The sequence below is a fragment of the Sylvia atricapilla genome, chromosome 1, assembly GCF_009819655.1.
Source record: "Sylvia atricapilla isolate bSylAtr1 chromosome 1, bSylAtr1.pri, whole genome shotgun sequence".
Classification (NCBI taxonomy): domain Eukaryota; kingdom Metazoa; phylum Chordata; class Aves; order Passeriformes; family Sylviidae; genus Sylvia; species Sylvia atricapilla.
This window is the reverse complement of record NC_089140.1, coordinates 35,661,204-35,682,094: the sequence shown is the minus strand read 5'-3', so window position 1 is coordinate 35,682,094 and position 20,891 is coordinate 35,661,204. Positions and strand designations below refer to the sequence as shown.

General features: G+C 43.0%; 1 protein-coding gene across 1 annotated transcript in view; it reads left to right on the top strand.

The window, feature by feature from the left end:
* Nucleotides 1-16,322: 16,322 nt before the first annotated feature.
* RFTN1 (raftlin, lipid raft linker 1) overlaps nucleotides 16,323-20,891 on the top strand; it is a 95,437-nt gene continuing 90,868 nt past the window's right edge. The window contains exon 1 of the mRNA XM_066319585.1: nucleotides 16,323-16,574. The gene's annotated coding sequence lies outside the window, so the exon portion shown is untranslated. The remainder of the gene's footprint in view (nucleotides 16,575-20,891) is intronic.

Here is a 20,891-nt window from a genome sequence, read left to right as displayed (position 1 = left end):
TGGTATAAATCTGCCATCTTAGTTTAAAACCATTACTCCTCCTATCACAACTTGCCCTACTAAAATCTCTGTCTTTCTTACAAGTTTCCTTTAGTATTGGAAGGCCACAATAATGTCTCCCTGAAGTCTTGTCCTTTCTGGGGTGAGCAATCCTAGCGTGCACTGCTTGTCTTCATAAGAGAAGCAGCAGATGCTTCTTCTGCAGAGGGCAGGTGCTCCAGCCCTCTGACCATCTTTGTGGCCTTTCTCTGGACCTGCTCCAGTAGGTCCATGTCTTTCCTGTGCTCAGTACTCCATCTGGAGGATGCAGTACTCCAGGTGGGGTTTCACCAGAGTGGCAGAATTGCCTTCCTTGGAGGATAGGAGACCAACAACCCTGTATTTTGGCCTGTAGCAGTTAATAGGGTCATGTGCTCTTGAAGTTGTGCAGCCATCCAATTTTTAGCATAAGCTGATTTTATTATTCCTGAGTGTAAGGCAGCAGTTAAATTTTTTAAATGGTACTAGTGGCTCCTGTACATCAACAGCTAAATTATATCTTTCATAAGACATGTAAAAAGGATCCTACATACATAGGGTGAATTAATCATATAGAAATGTGTTCTGAGCACACACACTTCAATGTCTAGATTTTAGGAGGACAGTGAGGCAGATAATATGAATTGGTCAGAGGCCATACACTAAATCTTAAACATCTTTTCCAACTTAATGATTCTGATCATTGAGTTCAGTCTGTTAACATAACACTGGTGAGTCCAGCAACAGTCACCCGAAGTGTCACATCTTCTCAATACCTCTAGGAATGGTGACTGTAGCACTTTTTTGCAGCCTGCTCCAACACTTGACAGCTCTTCTTTTTGTGAAGAAATTTCTTACATCAAAGCTGAACCTCCCTGGGCACAATCTGAGGCCTGTTTCTTCTTGTCCTGTTACTTGGGAGAAGAGGTGAACCCCCAGCCTCCTGTGTTGACTGACAAGGTCTTCTCTGAGCCTCCTTTTCACAAGGCTAAGCAGCCCCAGCTTCTTCAGCTGTTCCTCATCAGACTTGTGCTTCAGACTCACCGGCTTTGTTGCCTTTCTCTGGGCGTGCTGTGGTGCTTCATTTTTCTTCCAGTGAGGGGTCCAAAAGAGCATAGTATTCAAGATATGGCCCTACCTGAGGAGACAGTTGCTTCCTGGATTTAGCTGGCCATATTTTGTGATAAAAGCCAGGATGCAGTTGGCCACCTGGAAACACTGCAGGCTCATGTTCAGGCAGCCCTGTCTTGCCCAGGGCCTAGCAGCTGTTTTGGAAGGGCTGTGGACCAGGGGAATATGAGTGTTTTAGTTAAAACAAAGCACTAGGCTTGTGGCAGGTGTTGATGCAGTGTGATTTCTGCCCAGTGCCCTGAATGTCAAGTGAAGAAATTCAATGAAGTGCAGTAGATGGTGAGAGCGACTTGGGATTCTCTTAAGAAGGGACTGGTGGCTAATAGGGCTCAGCTGCAGTGGTTACAGCTCCCTGTGGTCCCACCTGATGTCCTTACGGGTAACCAAGTTGATCTCTATCACTCAGCTTGCCCATTGGCATGTCTTGTTCATTAGTGTCCCTGCAGCTGTAGGCTCTGTGGCGCTGAACCCTAGTGGCAGCTTGGGATAGAGGTTGCCCAGATGGTCCTTCTCCGTCAGCAGTTTCCAGCCACTCTTCACCAAGCCTGTAGTGTTTCCTGCAGTTGTTGTGACTCAAATGCAGGACCTGGCACTTGGTCTTGTTGAGTCTCATAAAATTGGCTCATCAATCCAGCCTGTCCAGGTCCCTCTGCAGACTGTCCTTCCTGCCCAAATTTGTCTTTTCCACAATCTAGGGAATGTACACTTGATCTTGCCCAAATTATTGATAAAGACACTGAATAGGACTGGTCTTAATACTGAGCCCTTGGGAGCCCCATTAGTGCCCATATGGATGAAACTCCCATTTGCCAGTACTCTCTGGGCCTGGTAAAAGTCTGGATATTTTTACCTGGCAAAACATCTGCTTGTTCAAGCCATGAGCAGCTGGTTTGCCCAGGGTAATGCAGGGGAGAGCTGTGAAAAGCTTTACTAAAGGTTATTAAAGTTAGGGGGCTGGAGACATCAAGAACAACTGGTGGAAATCTGAAGGTAGCCTCTTAACTTACTGGGGGAAAAGCAGTTTGCCAGGTTGTGCGGTGCCTCGTGGAACTGAACAGCTCATACGTGATTTTCAGGTAGGTTTCAAGTGTGCTGCAGGTGGTGTTTTCATTACAGCCATCAGAGGGCTCTCACATCCAGGCCTACATAACAGACTCTGGCTGTAGCTATAAAATGCCAAAGAGCAATTGCACTCAAAACATCACTGATCCAGGTATGTTCTTACAGCATATAGACAAAGAGCTTATAGTGTGAATAAGAGTTCCCTTAAACCTGTTGATTACATTTATTTTGAGCAACAATGCAGAACTGATAGGCCTAGAGTATCGGAGGGGACTCCCCCAAAGTAGATATTTTCCTTTTTGCTAGATGTGCAGATAAATATTACTGATACAGCATTAAATGTTAGGAATTTTAACTGAGGTTGCTTGCTTGGTACTCCTGATTTTACTTTCACTAGAATAGAGATCTTTACGCATAATTAAGCAACCTATTTACTGAATCTCTTCTAGGGAAAAGTGTTGCAGTGATGGATTGTGGTTTAACCCCAGCTACCAACAAAGTACCACACAGCTGCTTGCTCTCCAGTGGGATCAGGGAGATAATTATTACAATGGTAGCCAGAAAATTTGTGGTTTGTGATAAAGGCCTTTGTAGTAGAAAAAGCAAAAGTCTCGCACGCAGGCAAAGCAGAACAAGGAATTCATTCACTTCTTCCTATGAGTAGGCAGGTGTTCAGCTATTTCCAGGCCAACAGAGGCCCAGCATTCATAACAGTGCTATCACTGCAAATGTCCTCCGCTTCTCCTTCACCCCACGTCATAGACTGAGCATAGTGTCTGGAACATCCCTTTGGTCAGGGGGGATCACATATCCCTGCGATGTCTCCTTCCTGTTTCCCATACATGCTCAGTCTCTTATGGCAGTACAAGAAGCAGAAAAGGCCTTGGCTCAGTGTAAGCGCTGCTCAGCAATAACATCTCTGTATCACCCGCGTGCTGTTCAGCACAAAACCAGAACATCCTCATGCTAGCCATTGTGAAAACTAACTACACACAGATCTTTATTCGTAAGACACTTCCTCTAAATGCTGGATTCCATGTGTTTTTTGACAGTGAAATACTTGCTATGGTATTCATAAAACCTAAATTGCCAGTTGTGCTTTTCTCACTGTTGCATTGGTTAGTCCCTGATTTAGAAGAAAGACAGACTCTGAAATTGCATGTTTTCTTAGGGGGTCTGTGATTAGTTGAAAGTGCAATTGTGTTAACAGGTTTTAAACGTAGGATTTTCAAAGTAAGATAAAAATGATCAATAGTGGCGAAGTTTCCAAAATGTTATTTTAGTGCTGTGTTGCCTGTTAGTAGATAGTGAATGGGCTGTATGTGTTCATACAAAGCTGATGAGCTTTGTTCTGCTGTGTTTTCCTGAACTCAAAGGGGCACAGCACCTCAGAATGCAGGGTTTCTAGGAGATGGGCAGCTGCTGTCCTTTGTGATGACAGCTCACACCAAAGCCTACATTTTACACTGAGACTACTAAATGTGGCTGCTGGGCTGAAGAAAGCCTGGGAAGGGATTTTTTTTTTTTTTACTTCCTGTGCTATATGTAACTTGATTGTATCTCTTCAGCTTTTAAAAACAGCCTTTTAGGTAGTTGATTCTGTGAAGAAATACCTGTGAGAGTTTCAGGAACCTTGAGCTTGGCAAGTCAGTATATTGAAATAAAAAATAATCCTGTAACTGATATTTTAGCAAATCTTTCTGTGTTCAGAGAAAGAACATATTCTATGTTCCTGTGTAAATTCAGTGCCACTGCAGCAATAGTTCATGTCTCAGCATAGCTGAGCAGTTGTCTACAGACTCTTTCTCTAAGCTTGATGGGGAATTGAAGCGCATCCAGTTCTGAAAGTGCTCTTATCTGTGCTTTATCAAACTTATAGCAGACCTTAAAGTCAGGCCAGCACTAACTGCAAGCAAGAGCTCCTCCAGACAAGTGAGGTTTGGTTTAAAAAGTGAGCAGTAGACTGTACTCATTCTTTAAAACAAACTTTAAAGCTGCTCTTCCAAAGAGCATTCTCAAATAAATTGGACTGAAATATTTTTACATTTTAAGCCTTGACTTTGGTCCTAGACTGATCCATTTTTGAGAAACTATTCCTGAATATAACACAGATCAGTATGGTGACTGAGGTAGGTGCAGATGAAAGTGTAGGAATTCTTGCAAGCTGAAGATACGTGAGGAGTTCACTGGTTTTGTATTATTTCTTACTCACATTATGCTTTGTAATACTTCAGTGTGATCAGTCTGGCTTATGTCTGCTTTATAACCATCCCGGTTCTATTTCTGCCTGTAAATCTGCACACTGGGGTGGACCCAGCTGTGCAGTCCATCTTGTCCGCGGAATGGTACCAGTTGCCATGACAGCATAGGGCTACCTACTGGTGGCAAAATAATAGGCGTGTGACTTCTTTGGGAAGTGTCACCGTGTCATTTAGTCGTCAGCCAGCAGGTGGGGCATTAAGCTAACAGAAACCTGCCAAATACTGTAATTCATAAAACCTTTCTCTTTGGCAGCACTACAGTTTGTCCTTTTTACGATAAAAGCTGTCCATTGCAGAATGTAGCAATTCTTATTGTGTGCTAATTATTATTTTTTATTTTGTTAAAAAAATAGCTGTAAGAAATGCAATGAGAAAGCTTTGTAGATTCTCAAAAACTGTATTAGGAATTGTAGCGGGTTTGGAAGAAAGGCAGGGTTTGTGAGCAGATTTGACACTGGTTCCAAGTATGTTATCAGGACAGAGTTGGGTATTGTGTAGGGAAGCAGATCAGGGAAGTTTTAAACACTGAATAAATCCATCAGCTTTTTAGTAACTCTTTTCACTTCCTTTCTTTATTCTACAGTGCTTACAAATCAAATCCTTAAATAAACTCAACAATATTTCAAAGGATTATAAGTCAGAAAAGGTTTTGGTTTTCCTTTCTGCTTTCAAGTAAGTCTAGTTCATTCCACAATCCCAAGAATTTGACAAATACAAAACAAAAAAAGAGAAAAGCCTGCAGAAATACCCAAACTCAGTATATTTTGAATCTACTCATTCACCACCTTTGTTCCCTTTTTTACAGTGGTGTTGAAATGAGTAAGAATATGGACCACTTCTTTAAACAGGATACTCATTGCTAATCTCTGTTATTGTAAATGGAACACAGTAGTTGCCAGTGGGTGGGAACTCAGATATGTGGTTTACCCTTACTACCAGTGCTTGGTGTTACCTGCTGTTTTCAGTGTTTCCTAGGACCAGATCCCTCTAGGTTGGCTAGAGGAGGGGAAGCAGAAATTGTGGATAACTTAATTTTCAGTTGCTATGTCTGCTTCCCCTAGGGAACTATGAGCTCTATGAAATGTTTGCTTTCTTGGATGACATTTTCCAATATAAATGACACTATATGATAGGGTATTATGAAGCCAACAGTGAACAGAGTTAAAAAAAAAAAAGTTAGGGTTCGCTTACATATTTGCTTATCTTATTACAGGAACACCACTTAAGTGAAAAAATAATTATTATTTTGCTGAGTTGCTGCATTTCATAGAGACTCTTAAATAGTCTTAGTTAAGAACTACTGTATGTATCCAGATCAAGGTTTGTCTAGTTCAGTTTTGTATATCATTATTGGCAATCTATCTGTAAATGGAAGAGTAAAAAGGCAAAAAACTAGATCCTTGAGAACATGGCTCAGCTCCTAGTAGCTTGTGTTGGAGGTTTTCATCTTGACTTTTATTCTTCCTTTTGGTATATATTGAAGAGAGTAGCAAGGTAGGCTGTACTGTAGTGTTTTGTCACAATGTCATAAAATGCAGTTATAAACAAAAAGAATTGTATTTTCTGCATAAGTCCAATATGTTTTCATTCTTGCCTTTAAGACTTGGTAATATTTTAACCTAAATAACAATCCATTAAATTGTAGTGTGCCCGTTAAAAAAAATGAAGCCAACTTCTTTCATAGACCATTAGGATTCTTTAATGGATTTTTTGCCATAGTGAGTGTCCTGAAAAGAGCTTAAATTCTGTATGGAAAAACCCAATCCTGTGATGGAACTGCCTAAATAGAAGGCAGTAGTTAGTAATATATGTATTTATACCTGCAGGTCTCCAGAAGTACTCTGTTGCGACTATGATAGTTTCAAATTCTGTGTACGTGCTGCCTAAGCACCCAAAAATATCCTCTGTGCAGAATTAGCTGCAGCTCCTTAGGTCACAGGGCAAGTTAAGTCAGGAAGGTTCTAGTGTACTTGATGAAGTACTGCCTGAACAAGATTTTTGTAACAAATGTAGGGGACATTCATAGCTAATGATGACTCTGGTGTCCTGAAGCTTTGAGTTTTGATAACAGATCCTGTTACAAGCTGCTAGAGTTGTCTGTGTGGCAGGGGTAGGAGGTGATGTATTACCTCAAACCAGCCTGCTTGGCTTGTAATGTGCAGCTTCAGAAACCATGAAATTCATGTTTCTGTGTCTGTTCCCTCATGTATGTACAAGCTAAGGATGAAACAGAATTGTATTATAGTATACTGTTAATTATTTTGGAAAGAATGCTTTTCAATTGGAAAGCAGATGTCTCAAACTTAATTAGAAACAGAATTCTATCTTAGCTTAAGGACAAGGGCAGTTAAGGGTTAAGTGCCCCTGGCAAGGCTGTGTGGGAGAGAGAATCTATGTCTTTCCTCATACAACAGCGAAGTTTATTTTACTTTTGTGTGAATTAAGTAACATGGAGAGTTAAACTTCCATTTATTTGACCTATTAGGACACTGAAGTTTGCTAACTTGATTTTTTGATATTACATTTTAAAAATCTTATGGACTGCTCTGTCAATCTTTGTGCTGCACTTCATACCTAGTGAAAAAGAGAAGGTGGAGCTGGTGGGGAAAATGCATTTATGTGATTAGTCACAAATATCACTTAGTGTTTTCTTACTGTATTTTTTACCTGTCACAACAAGGATATACTTCAAATATGTATACTTATAACTGTAGGGTCAAGGATATTAATGGTTTTGTTTTTCACTGTTCTCCAAGTGCACTGCATGGCAAAGTCAAAAGACTTGCAGCATGTTTTTTCACCTTACCATTCTGGAAAACTAAAATAGTGCAGAAAATACCAACCTTTCCACTTACAGAAAGTTAGTCAACTAAAATACTTGTTTATTAATGCAGGTGCACAGGCTTGTTTTGTGTCTGTATGTAAATGTTAATGAATACAGAGTCCACATTTTGTCTTTTGAATGCTGCTCACTTTATTTCATCATGTGCTCAAGCAGCTTCTTTTCATCACAGCTGACTTTCTGTCTTTGGTGCCGTAAAGTGCTGCATGCTGAAATCACTTTCTTAATGGAACTGTCTAGACTGGTATGATTTTACAGTTTTCAAAATCTGAAAGTAATCCACAGTTACTCTTCTTATGCTTTTCACTTGATAACTAAGTCTCTTTGGAGCAGGCTTTTCTGTCCTGCACTGTTAGTTCTAGAATAGAAACTGCTCTTTGGTACTTATTATTTACACTGTTTCTTAGGAGTCTGGGTTAGATTGTGGTCCTTGTTTGTATTCTGTCTTGTAAAACTCTATCTTATCAGTATCTGAAAAGATTTTACTGTGGAGAGTGAAGCACTGTTTAAACAATTTTTGGTCTGAGAAGTTGATTAAGGAAAACTTAGAGGTGGGGTAGTTGAGGCCACAGTGATACTTCTGGTGTATAAAACAATGCACTCAGAATATGCAGTTTATGTGCAACTTCTGTGAGATCTAAGGTTGCAGAAAGGATGAATTCATTATAACTTATTTTTTCATTCATTTTTCAGATTGTTTCACTAAGTATTGAATTTTCTTGGAGTGTATCTACATAGTTTATTCAGATGATAATGAAGCAAACTCTTCTCACAAGTTATTACCAATCAGGCTAGAATCAAGTGTTCAGGACTGTAAGATAGTGACCCAGTCTTGTCTTTTGCCTTGTCTAGTTACTATTTGTGCCACTGGAACAGCTGGGCTGCTTCAAATGCCCATCTACAACTTCCTCAGGAGGGGAAGTGGATCTCTTCTCTCTGGTGACAGTGACAGGACTTGAGGGAATGGCATGAAATTGAGTCATGGGGAGGTTTAGGTTGGAAAAGATTCTTCACTCAAGGGGTGGTTGGGCACTGAAACAGGCTCCCCAGAGAAGTGGTCACAGCACCAAGCCCTGTCTGCGTTCAGGAAGTTTGGACAACACCCTTGGGTACATGGTTTGATTCTTGGGCTCGTCCTGTGCAGGACCAGGAGTTGGACTTTGATGACCCTACTAGGTTCCTTCCAACTCAGGATATTTTATGATTCTATGAAATTCATGGAATACAACTTTTCTGGGGTGTATCTTACTGATCCATCTCTTAGAAAGGTAATAGACTATTTAACACTTAGTAAAAATTGCATGAATTTTTGCATTATTTAAAGTGCCTGGTTGTCTAGGCCTTTTTCATATTAGTGAAATCTCTCAAATGAGCATCTCGGCTGACCCCATTAGTACTGCTGGGCACCAGGTATCTGGTAAGTGGAAATTTACAACTTGGAAAATTCTAAGAATTACTTTTCCTTTATATGTGATTTAGCTTAATGCAATGGAGGAAGGGCAGAATGCAGTGATTTGTTCATAATACTCTTTTAAACTACTGGAATGTTCAGAAACAGATATATGTATGAGTATGTATCTAACTCCTTATTAATGGTACTAAGTAGTGCTTAATCTGGATATCCAGAGAAAGGAAAAGGCACATAGTCCAGCTCCTTCAGTAGTTTAGTGTTTCTTTTTAGTGTAAGTCTTAGCCTTCTGCACTTGCTTATAACTAGTTGGCCTTTTAGAGAGGGCTTTCACTTGCAGAAACAGCTTGTGTTCTGTAATCTGAATAGGTAATAGCTTCTCTCATGCTTGTCAGAGTGGCCCTTTTGACAAGGAAAATTTGGCCACTGTTGTCATCACATTGAGCAGGAGCAGCTTCAGTGCCAACTTGATAAAGCAATAAATCTCTCTGTCCTATATGCAGCCATTTGGGGGCATATCTCTCCTGTTTCTGAAGGTTCTTCTACAGCTTGGATTTAATTATTAAATTAAAATTATTAATGAGAGGACAATGTGAAATCTGTGTTCTCTCTCAGATGTGTACTAAAACATTCAAGAAAGGCAAAAAAAATGAATGAATTAAATAAATTGTCAGAAATTCTTAAATGTAGCCACAATTTTCCTCTTGCTCTTACGGAGGCATATCTTGTCAGTAATGATCATGTGAAAAATCACATCCACACAATGTTATATAACCATGTATAGGCTTTAGAAATTTATGTCCATAAATGCATTTTAGATTTCAAGAGTATAGAAAGCAGCTTTCAGAAAGCGCTTCCAGGCAGAAGACTGGTTATTAATTAAATCTAGCCTCTGTGGCTCCGTAGTAGTTACTTTCAAATGAACAACAGAAGCACTTTAATAATAGTAAGAAAAAAATTGCCCTGTGCCATTAAAATGCTGAAGTGGTAGGACTCATGTTCAAGTTAGTCTCCTTGGGAAATAAAATGTGAGCTATTTTCAATAACTAATTGGGCTAAAATTGTGAGCCAGTCTGAGTTGTAGGCTGTCTCCCTGCTCTGGAACCCTGGAAAGGCAAAAGTTGCTGCTGCTTCTGAGTAAGGGGTCAGATTGTGTGCTGCTGCTGGGACAAAAGCATTAGCAGCTGGGGACTGGTCTGATTCTCTCTTCAGCATCACTATAGATCTGACTTCTCCAGAGTTTTCTAGTCTGTCTGACTTCTTCAGATTGGGAAGCAGTTTTCCTGGTATTTCTGAGAAGCTATGGCTTAGTTCTGAATAACAGAACTAAGTTATGGCTTAGTTCTTTGCCATAAGAAAAGAGTTCATCATTAAAAATGGAAGTTTTAAATTTCCAGTCAAGCTTATCACCACCTTTGTGTCTGGAGTGCTTTAGTCTGTTGAAGACTCAATTGTTGAAAGCTACAAGACATTCTCAAGATCTTGTGAGTGCAAGAGTCTTGGAAAAACAAATCAGAACCAGACATGGACCAGACAGTTACAGATCCTTTCCTGGAGCTACCAGCTGGCAGCTTGCTTGGCACTGAGGGATTGGGAAACACTGGAGGAAAGGTTTTCCCTACCAATCATACCAATTTGTACCAGTTCAGGAGGAAATGGAAATGAGTGCAAGGGAATTATATATTTAGCATTGGTAAGACAGAGATACTTTCTACTACAGGATCCAAATACAAACTAGGAATCAAAAATGTGGTTTCTCAGCAAATAAGAAAAAAAGTTTGATCATTGAAAAATTACATATTTCATGGCAGTTTGCACTGGTGATCTGAAACAATAACAATAAATGAGGAAAATATGCTGAATGACTTCTCTACCTCAAATGGAGCCTAGTTTTTTTGATTTTGCATTTTCTTTCATATTTTGTCTTGTTAATAAAAAATTCGGTAGATCTTAAACATGCTTCTGCAGAGTGGTCGACAAATAAAACTAATTTTATTTAGTGATATTTAAGTATCTCTGTTAACAGAAGTCAGTCCGAAGTAACTTAAGTTTTGCTGAATCCTGTTCAATATGATGTTGCAGGGGTCTGTTGCCTTTTGACAGAGCAAACAAATTTTATTCTAAATGTGCTTTAAGTCTTTGTCACACAAGTGTAAAAGCTAGAAAAATGGGACGTGGTTGAATGGACCTTGAATGCTGGAGGCTAAGTTTGTAGTAAAAATAACAGCAACAGGCATTGCACTGAGTGTCATGCAAAAAAAAAAAAAAATTACACCAATGTGGGCCTTTCCTAATTAGTTGTTCAAATAGTGCTTGGAATAGTGAAGTAAGGGATTTCCTAGTGGCATAACTAGAAACATCTTGCACAAGACAGAAATGCTATGCATGTGATTTCATGCAGCTTTTCACTATATGTAATCATCTCTGCCTAGGCCAAAATAAACAGAGATTTGGCCAAGCAGAATTCTTCCACACCACACCAGTAGCAATTTACACCTATGCTAAGCTTGGCCTTAGTCAGCTGCACCCAGGACTACAAAGTGCAAATAGAAAATGTGATCACTCCTGCTTGTGGTACAGGAGGTTGTAGAGCTCTGCACTGCTAAATGTGTGGATTTACCAGAGAGATTACACTGACTAGACACAGAAATAAAACATTTTAAAGTTTAACTCTTTTTAACTCCCAGGACAAACTAATATTCCCTAATGGAGTGTCTAGGGGCAACATCTTACATCTTGGACTAAAGCAGTAAGGTGCTTCAGTTGTTTATAGTTAAGTGGTTGTTAGAGTAGTGTTTTACACTTAATTACCAAGTCAGTACTGTTTTGCAGTAGTTTATTTTTCTGCAGGGAGATATATGTGTGTATATGTTTTTTTTCACCACAACTCTAGGTGTGGTGAAAATGTCTAGCATGCTTGTTCAGGATTTTTTCAAGTTGATCAGATTTCTCATGGAAAGAATGTTGTCTGTTTTTGGAGTACCACATGAAATACCTTTTACATATTATGTTCTAGATTGTGTGTTAGCAAGTCTATACCAAAATGGCTCTTAAAGAGGCAACCCCAAAATATGTAAAAAGTACATACTTTAAAATACACGAACACTAGCAAGCCAGAATTCTGAAATTCTCACACTGGTAATCTAAAAGGAGCAGTTTAAATGTACATCATAATCTTAGAGTTTATGCTATGCTTCAACTTGCATGAATTAGATAATTTCAATATTGGGACACTTAAATAGGTGATGACAGAGGTATCCTATCAGGTATCCTAATCAATCTACTGCTTTTCTAATATACTTTTGTAGTCAGAGGAAAACATGTTTGCCTCAAAACTCCTATGGAATCAACTTTCAATTCCAATTTTTCTCTATGGAAAAGTGAAGGACTGTTCTAAGGGGTTGTGTATGTAATGTTGGAGTAGAGGAATTCCAGGTTGAAACAGTGCATCAAAACACCTTCTATGTGATGGCTGTAAGTTTGCAGTCATGTTTGATACATGACTATGAAGTGGACAGTGGGAAAATGGTTGGTAGTGCCTAGGTTTGTGCTTTGTGACCTGTTGTAAATACTAATCTGAAACACTTTTCATCTGTACGGGACTGCTACTTCATAACAGTCTACAGCCATACAGGAATGTTGGTTTTTTTCTGGTCTTCTTTATGTATCCAAGAAGATTCTACACCAGAAAGTCTTCAATGTTGGCAGACATTTTTTCAATTGAATTCCTAAGTATAGATCTGCAATTTCTATGGTGTCGGCAAGGTCTGGTGCCAAGGATGTTCCTTCTAGAGCCATCTCTGACCTGATGTGTTTACAGTACAGGGAAAGCTGCACTTTGACTTCTCCCTACACACTTAGCAATCCTTCCCCATATGCTTTAACAGTAGTAGTAGAAAAACAGCTCAATTACATGGCACCCTGATGTGACTGCATGCTGCTTTCTCACACGGTTGGAAAGCCAGAGAAACTAATGAGTGGAGGAAAAATGATGGAGGACAAGGAAAGAGGAAAACCTGTGTGTATAATTAAAAGAAATGCAGAAGATAAAACCAAAACACACAGAAGGAAATAGAAAAAGGAAATGAGTGAAGTTCCCTGACAAAATGCATTGCTAGTGTCTGTTTCAGAGCTTAGTGCTGGTAAAGTAATTTGATTTCTTTGTTTCCAATGTGTCGATGTTATGCTTTTGGCTACTGACTACTTGCTAATGGTGATAGCTGTGCTTCGAGAAGACTTGAGGCCACTGCAGAAATTTTTTTTGTTCCCTGCTGGCACTTGAAGGAAAAGTGGGAGGAGTACTTTCAAGTGGATGTCATCCATCACAATACCAGCATTTAAGAGAGAAATACTCTGCACGTAGGAAGGAGTTAATGTGCCAATATAGTGCTTTCTTTATATATTTTTACATTATATTTAATTTAGTTTATGCACCTACACAGTAGGGTAAAATGCTTAAGTGGAATAGGTGTACCAAATGTATTTGTGCCTGCTGGGCACAAGGATTTGAAGCAGTTTCTGTACTAGTCAAGGGTGTTTTAGGAAATGCTGAACAGGTTTCTGGCCTAATAAGGGGAAGTACAATAAAGGTGGTGCACAAAGTCCCAGACTTGGTTCGTAAGCATCACATTTGGGATGGATACATGTTTTTCTGGAGAAACAGGGAAGGTGAGGGCAGAGGGCTGCCCCCTCTGCAAGAAGAGCAGCTGGAATGTATGGGCATCTTGAACTGACAGCCAGACTTGCTGAGAACATTAAGGATCAAAGGAGTGACTACAGAGGGTGACAGTGGTGGATTACAGCCCAGCTACTCTTGATGAAAGTTGTTTAAAATAGAAACTGTGGCATCTATGAGTCACAGATCCTGATTCTTGGAGAGGAGTGAAGTTTCCTGCTAGTTGGATGAGTAACATGGTGGATGGAAGCAATCCAGCAAATTTTAGGAAGCTTTCTTGATAGATATCCTGAATGGGTCAACTAGGGTGTTGCACTAACGGATGTCCGCGAACAATGAAAAATTGTCCAGGAGTGTGAGAATGGCAACTCTGGCTATAGCCATGATCGTACAGTGGAGCTCATTGAAGGGAGTGAGGATATCAAGTCTGGCTTCAGAGAGCAAACTTTGGGTTATTGGAGGAACTGGTACATGGGAGGCAACTTTGAAAAGTGAAGGGAGCCTAAAATGCGGGCAGATTTTTAATGCAGCCTTCTCCTGATGCAAGAGTGACACATTCAAGTAGGAAACCATATTGATGAATTGGGATACCGGTTACGCTAAGTGGGGAGCACCTGACTGAACTTCATGGCAAAAATACCATGGTGGAAGCATGAACAGGTTATAGTGAAGGAATTAAAGAAATACCAAAGCATGTAGGGATGGGTGTAGACATATGCAAGGGCTTGTGGAATCTCATGTTGCTCTCAAAAAGCTCTGTGCACAGTAAGAGGCTGGACAAGGAATACAAAGAGCTGTTGAATGTGAGCACAGATAAGGCTGATGTATGCAGAGCTGCCTTTGGTTCAATGACATGAAGTATGCGCTTGGACGCAAGATTGAGGCAAGCAAAGAGCTACCAGCAATGGATGAGGATCAAGAGAGGGATTCTTCTGTGAACTTGACCTGGACAAATCTTGTTGGGCTGGGGTTCTGGGCTGTGTCCAAGGATGCTGGGAAGATCTGACTGATGCCTTGAAAGCACCTGCTCTCTGTGCCATCAAGCCTTACCAAATGTTTGCCACCGTTGATAAAATGTAGGCATTTGCAGACATGGGGATGGTAGTTAATACTATGGCAGCTTTAGTAACGTGCTAGGCACTGGCTCCTTATCTACTGTTGTGTGTAGCACTCTGTAGTCTGGGTGGGTGGCCAGCTGGGTGGGTAAAAAGCTCATTGCATAGCTGGGGTCAGACAGTTGCAGTTTAATGGGTTGCACTTTGCCTGGAGGACAGGAGCAAGTGGAATCCTTTGTATTTTAACATGTTTTTCAAGGACCAGGAGGAGATGACAGGATCCACTGCTGCCGTGTTTGCACATGACTGCATACTGAGGTGCCATCAAGCAGCTTCAGGGCTGGGCTGCTGTCCAAAAGGAAGTGGGCAGGCTCAAGAACAAGCCAGCCTGAACTTTTTGAAATTTAACAAGGAAAAACATTCAGCCTCTGGGAGGGGAGGGCACCTTGCAGAGATTGAGACTTGGGACTGACTGCCTGTCTGGGGAGTAGCTCTGTTGCAAAGACTATGGGCAGTCTAGTAAGGCTGCATGATCACAGCCATCAAAGATAACAACAGCATGTCAGTAGCTCAGAAAAAGTGATGATCCACAGCTATTAGGCACTCACTGGGACTCTTGTAGACCGTATACAGTGTCCAAGTATGTAATTTCCCTCTCAGAATACAGTGCCAAGGAAGTTCTTGACAAGCTGGGACAAGCTCAGTACAGGGCCAACAAAACTGGGGATGGAGTATGTGTCCTACAGAGAGAGGCTGAAGGAGCTGAACTTGGTTGACCTGGAGCTGGTTGGAAGGGACAGCAATGGGTCATCTGATCCAACCTCCCTGCCCAAGTAGGGTCATTCTAGAGCACGTGGCACAGGATTGTGTCTAGAGGGTTTTTTAATATCTCCAGTGAGGGAGACTCCACAACCTCTCTGAGCAGTCTATTCCAGTGTGCAGTCACTCGCGCAGTAAAGAAGTTCTTCATATTCAGGTGGAACTTCCTGTGCATCAGCTTCTGCCCATTGCCTCTTGTCCTAGTGGTCGGCATTACAAAGAAGAGCCTGGCTCCATCCTCTTCACACTCACCCTTTAGATATTTTGTATGTATTAATGAGCTCCCCTCTCGGTCGCCTCTTCTTGAGGCTGAACAGGCCCAGCTCCCTCAGCCTTTTGTTGTAAGAAGGATTGACCAACTTCATGGCTCTCTGCTGGACCTGCTCCAGAAGTTCTGTGTCCGTCTTGTACTGCAGAGCTGAGAACGGGGCAGAGCACTCCAACTGTGGCCTCCCCAGGCCTGAGCAGAGCAGGAGCGTCGCCTCCTTTGACCTCCTGGATGCATCAGGAACGGGCACTGCTGTTCCTGATGCATCCTAGGATGCCCTTGGCTTTCTTTGCTCCACAGGCACGCTGCTGGCTCATCGACAGTTTGTTGTCCTCTGGGACTCCCAAGTCCTCCTCTGCAAGCTGCTTTCCAGTAGGTTGGTTCCCAGCCTGTGCTAGTGCATGGGGTTATTCCTTTCCCGGTGCAGGACCCATTTGCATTCCAATGACATTTGCTACTGTTGTACTTGAGATGGTTCTTCTCTGTCCAACTCCTCAGCCTATGGAGGTCCCTCTGAAAGGCCGCACTAGTCTCCGAGGGATCGGCCACTCTCCCCGTTTGTATCATCACCGATGCTGGGGGGAGTACGGAGGGGCTGGGCCGGGACAAGGGTGGGGGGACTTCCCGCCCCGGCCGGCGGGCGGAGCAATCGGCGCTTGGGCTGTGCCGCCGGAGCGGGCGGGAAGCGCGGCTGCCCCGTCGCTGCGCGGCTGGGGGTGGGCGCCGGGCTCTCGCCGCCGCTCGGAGGAAGAGGAAGTGGCCGCGGCCCCCGGCCGGGCTGAGCGGGAGCGGAGCGCCTGCCCCGGGCTGCGCCGCGCAAACTTTGTGCCGGGCGGCGGGGCCGTGTGGTGGCGCGGCGCTGCCCCGGCACCTCCCTGTCGCGGAGCCGAGGGGGGAGCGGCCCCGGAGCGCGGCGGGCGGGCACGGGCGGCAGCCGGAGTAGGAGGAGGAAACGCTGTCAGCGGGGCCGGCCGTCTCCGCCCGCCGGGCATCTTCAGCACCACCGGGCTGCGCTTCGCCCGCTGCCTGCCCCAGGTACTGCCGCGCACCCCGCCGGCTCGGCGGGCAAACTTGGTGAGGGGGCGGGAGGGGGTTGCTGCCGGGGCGTGCCGGAGCGGGGAGAGCCGCTCCGGGGTTCCGACTCGTCGTGGTCCTCTGGCTCCTGAAGTTCGGAGCGGGGCGCGGGCTGGCCGGCGTGCCCGGGTTCGGAGGGGCTGCTGGAGCCCGGCGCGGGGGGGCACTGCCTCCCGCCCGCTCCCCGGCCGGGTTTCGGGCTGCGCCGCGGCTCCGAGGGTCCGCTCGCTGCGGTCCTGCCGAGGGGCCGCAGCGGAGCCCGCCGGGCAGGGCGGCGGGGCTGGCGGGCGGTGCCGTCCTGTCAGCCCGGGGTGCGGGGGCTGCCGGGCTCCGCCGGGCTCCGCCGGGCTGCCCGCGGCCGGGGCGGACCGGCGGCGGCGCTGCCGGCAGTCGCTGCCAGACAGTGCGATGGTTATCCGCGTCCAGCCCCGCGCGGCGAGGCAGAGCCGGGAGAGGAGCGGGCTCTGAGGGGAGCCGGTGGGCGCCCGCCCGCCCGCCCAGCCCGGCGCCGCTCCTCGCATGCCGGGCACCTGGAGGCGGCGGTGCCGTGCCATCGTGTGGCTGGCTGCGGTCTGGGATTTTGCAGCCGCTGTTTTCCAATTTTACTGCCTTTTCAAGTTCCTGATATTGTTTCAGCACGGTTTTCTCACAGTGTAAGGAGGCAGGGTGACCATGGTTCAGCATTTTTACGTCTGAGTGTAAAATACATCTCTCTTCTCTTTGGTTTATCTGAATTCTTGTTACAACAGCCTCTTCTTCCAGCCTGTGTATTTCTGGAAAAGGGGAATTTAGTTGGATGGACTTTACAGTTCTTCTTTGCTACTTTCGGCTTAGTCAAATAATTAATGGGAGACATTTGTTCTCCATTACGCCTGAGCGTGCTTCCCTCCGGAGTGCTGCCGGCTCGGGCCCGAGAAGGAGCTGAGCCAGAGGCTGCCGTGTGGCAGGACAGGGAGCAGTGCTGGAGTCTTGGTAGGGGTGGCTGCTGTGCGAAAGAGACTGCTGTATTTAAAGTAATAAAAATACAGCTGTACCTGAAATAATGTTCTTTAATGTTTTCAGCCGAAGTTTGAAAGCTGTGGTCTGATTGTATACTGCTTCAATTTTTATTCCCTTTAAAAAAATTACTTATTTATTTTATAAGAGAATAGCCTTATCAAGATGTAGCTGGCCTCTAGCTTACAAGGGAAGATCTTGTCGACATCTACTGTTATGTTTGGTTTTGTTTTTTAATCCAGTTCGTTTCAGGTCCCAGTATTGAATAACAAGTTAGTGGCAATAACCGTCGTTTTCACAATGCTAGTGGTCACATATGTATATTTAATTTCTGTTTATTTCTAAGGAAAAAGAAAAGTCTTAGAATGAAGGGTTATTTTAGGAATCTAGCTTAACCTCAAGTAAGTTACATTAGACAAGGGGCTTTCCACCTCTTGAATGTTGGCATTCCCCGGTCTCAGAATGAAGCATGAAATGAGTATATACAGCTGTGATTAAATACCTAAGGGAGTTCTGAGCTGGGGTACTGGGAAACATAAATACCATATTGGGTATAATGAACTGGCCTTAGACTCTGTTTTGGAAAATCTGGGGTCACAGACTTGCGAAGAATAAAAATCAAAGTAGATGAAGTCTCTATTTGAAGTAAGTAAAAAATATTCTCATAACTATTATTCTAACCCTAATTTCATGTGAGATCCCTCAGCTTCACACCTGGCACTAGTGATCTATTTTTTTTTTTGCCTTCCTCACTCAGGTGGCTTGTGTTTTACTCCAAGGCACACTAGCAAAAGGCAGTAAACACAGGACTGTCAAGTCAGTAAGTTTGTGATTTACCATGGTTTTACTCACTGTCATTGAACAGCTGTGCATACAGTGCAATCTGCATCTGTTTCTCGTGCCTGTTGTCTCTGGGTTCAGAGTGGTGTGGGGTTAACTTTAAAAGAAAGTTGGGTTCATATCTAACATTCCTCTTCATGCTTTTGTCAGGTTAATTCAGTCTTTATTTTCTTTCTTAGCACCTATGTTTGCACATGGTATTTTGGCATAAATTTTACCTGTGCATTGTTCAGTGACATTAACACTTGGTTATCTTGACCAAAAATACACCACCTAAAAGTATTTTGTAGAAAGATGTGGTGTATCTGAATCTTGTGCTTTACTGAAAGACAGCATCATGGTATCACCAAGTATTAAATATTTTGGAGCAGTGTTACAAGGTGATGTGGGTGGTGTGGGAAGCAAGGGTCTCCCCCCACCCTGCTGTTCCTCACATTGCTCCCCACTGCTGGCACAACGCTTGCCTTAACCCTCCACCAGTTCTTTCTGATCCTGTTGCTCTTCCTCCCGGCCTGTTGCTCACGTGCCCACTCACACACCCACCCAAACCAGCTGTTTCCCTACAGGGGTTTGAGTGTGGCTGGTGGCAGGGAGCCCACGGAGGTGGCCTGGCGACTTGCAGGCCCAGGGACAGCATGAGCAAAGTGTGATGTGAGCGCTGCAATGAGAACAATAGCACCTGGGAAGAGTTTGTTGAAATCACGTTATCATGCTGGTGTGTTACTTGACATGCTGCATGCTAGTGCTCTGCTTCCTTTGTGACTTGTGTTTACAAGACCTGTCAGGGTAGTCTGTTCTAACTTTACTGAATCCCTATCATAGTTATCCATGTATTACTTTGCTTTCTTCTTTAAGCTTAGAAACTCTGGAAGCTAGAGTAGCAATTGTCTTAATTAGCCAAAATATGTTTTTCTCTATTTTTTTGTGTAGTCAGTACATTTTCTTATCTCCCTGGGAGACAGTACCAAACCCAATAAAATAGTTTGGTTTTTAATTCTAGCAATTGGAGCTGTAGTTCATCATGACAAGTCTTCCAGAGTTCTTGGTATGAGTCCAGATTAGTCCTGATTTGTGTTCTGCTTCTGTTGAGTTGTGGTATCTTTGGCTTCTCCAACTTGCCTTGGCTTCTGGCACATTTCATTCTATGCTGGTGTTTCTTGATCCAAGACTGTTCCTCTGCGAACTTTGTTCCTGCCCCTTAAGCTCTCTGCTTATTCTACATTTCCTTCTTTATTAGGTAATTCATCTCATTGTGTCTGGAAACCTTCTTAAGAATTCTCTTGTCACTTCCTTGGGTTCCAAGTTCTGCAGATACTCATATTGTAGTTTAAACATGTTCCAGACCTCCCCTGTGCTTACATCCTCTGATTGCTCATTCCTGTTCATCTCACTAATGAATTCCTTAGTTTTTGAGATTTGCTTTTTGAAATTGAAAACCTAAGTTGCAGATTTACTCGGGTTGTTCTGCAGTTTAATTTAAATCAAATCAATCATAAAGGATAAATCTGGGATTATTCTTTCACCAACCTTCCTGTAAGCTGAGATTTAGTTATCAGCCTTAAGTCTAAAATCCTGACAGTACTGGTCAAATTCGTAAGTATGTGGTGAAAAAAAATTGGTATGCTGTAACATCTGACAACCCATGGATGGGACTGATTTTATGGTAATTGCTCCTTGTATCTATAAGTTTTTCAGAATGTTTCAAATTGTTTGGTAAATATTAGTTACTAAAGCATAGATCCCTCCACACTAACAAAATTATTGTAGTATTTATTGAGTATATGCTTACATATTGTCCTGGATGGTAATACTATTGAAAAAAAAGACTAAGTGGGTATCTCTTAGTAAGGAATTTCTCTTTTAGATGGTATAATCCCACAAAAAAACCTTATGCAGTGGTAAGCCAGGGTGAAAAAAGGAGGAGAAGTCAGGAGCATGGCTCTTTTCTGGGAACTGACAAAGGATCATCCTGGCATCCTATTCCGCTTTCTTTGTTTACCTGTGCACCCAGTTTGTCAGGTCTGGTGTTTTTAATTCTCTGCTTCGGTTATGCTGATCTTTTTGCCTTGTTATTTCTCCTCTGGTTCATTGCTTTAACTATGCTAGGAAAGGGACTCGACTGTAATTTGCAGGCGCTCTCAGGGTTTATTTAGAGCTGAGTGGGGGACTAAACACTCTGGTGTTTTGTAGACTGGGAAGGATGCAAGAAATAAGTGACCACATGCCAGCAAGTGAACTGAGGATGAAGTGCTTATTATTTTGAAAATGGAAAGGTCAGGATTGCAGGAGTGAGGGTTTAAGAAAATAAGCATGTCTCATCACTGCACAACAAATGTGAAGTCCTGTAATTATTTGTAAATGCCTTCCAGCATCCCTGTGAGGTACCTAAGTATTACTCATGGAAGGAAGAATGAAGATGAAAGGTCTCAGCCAAAATCAAGA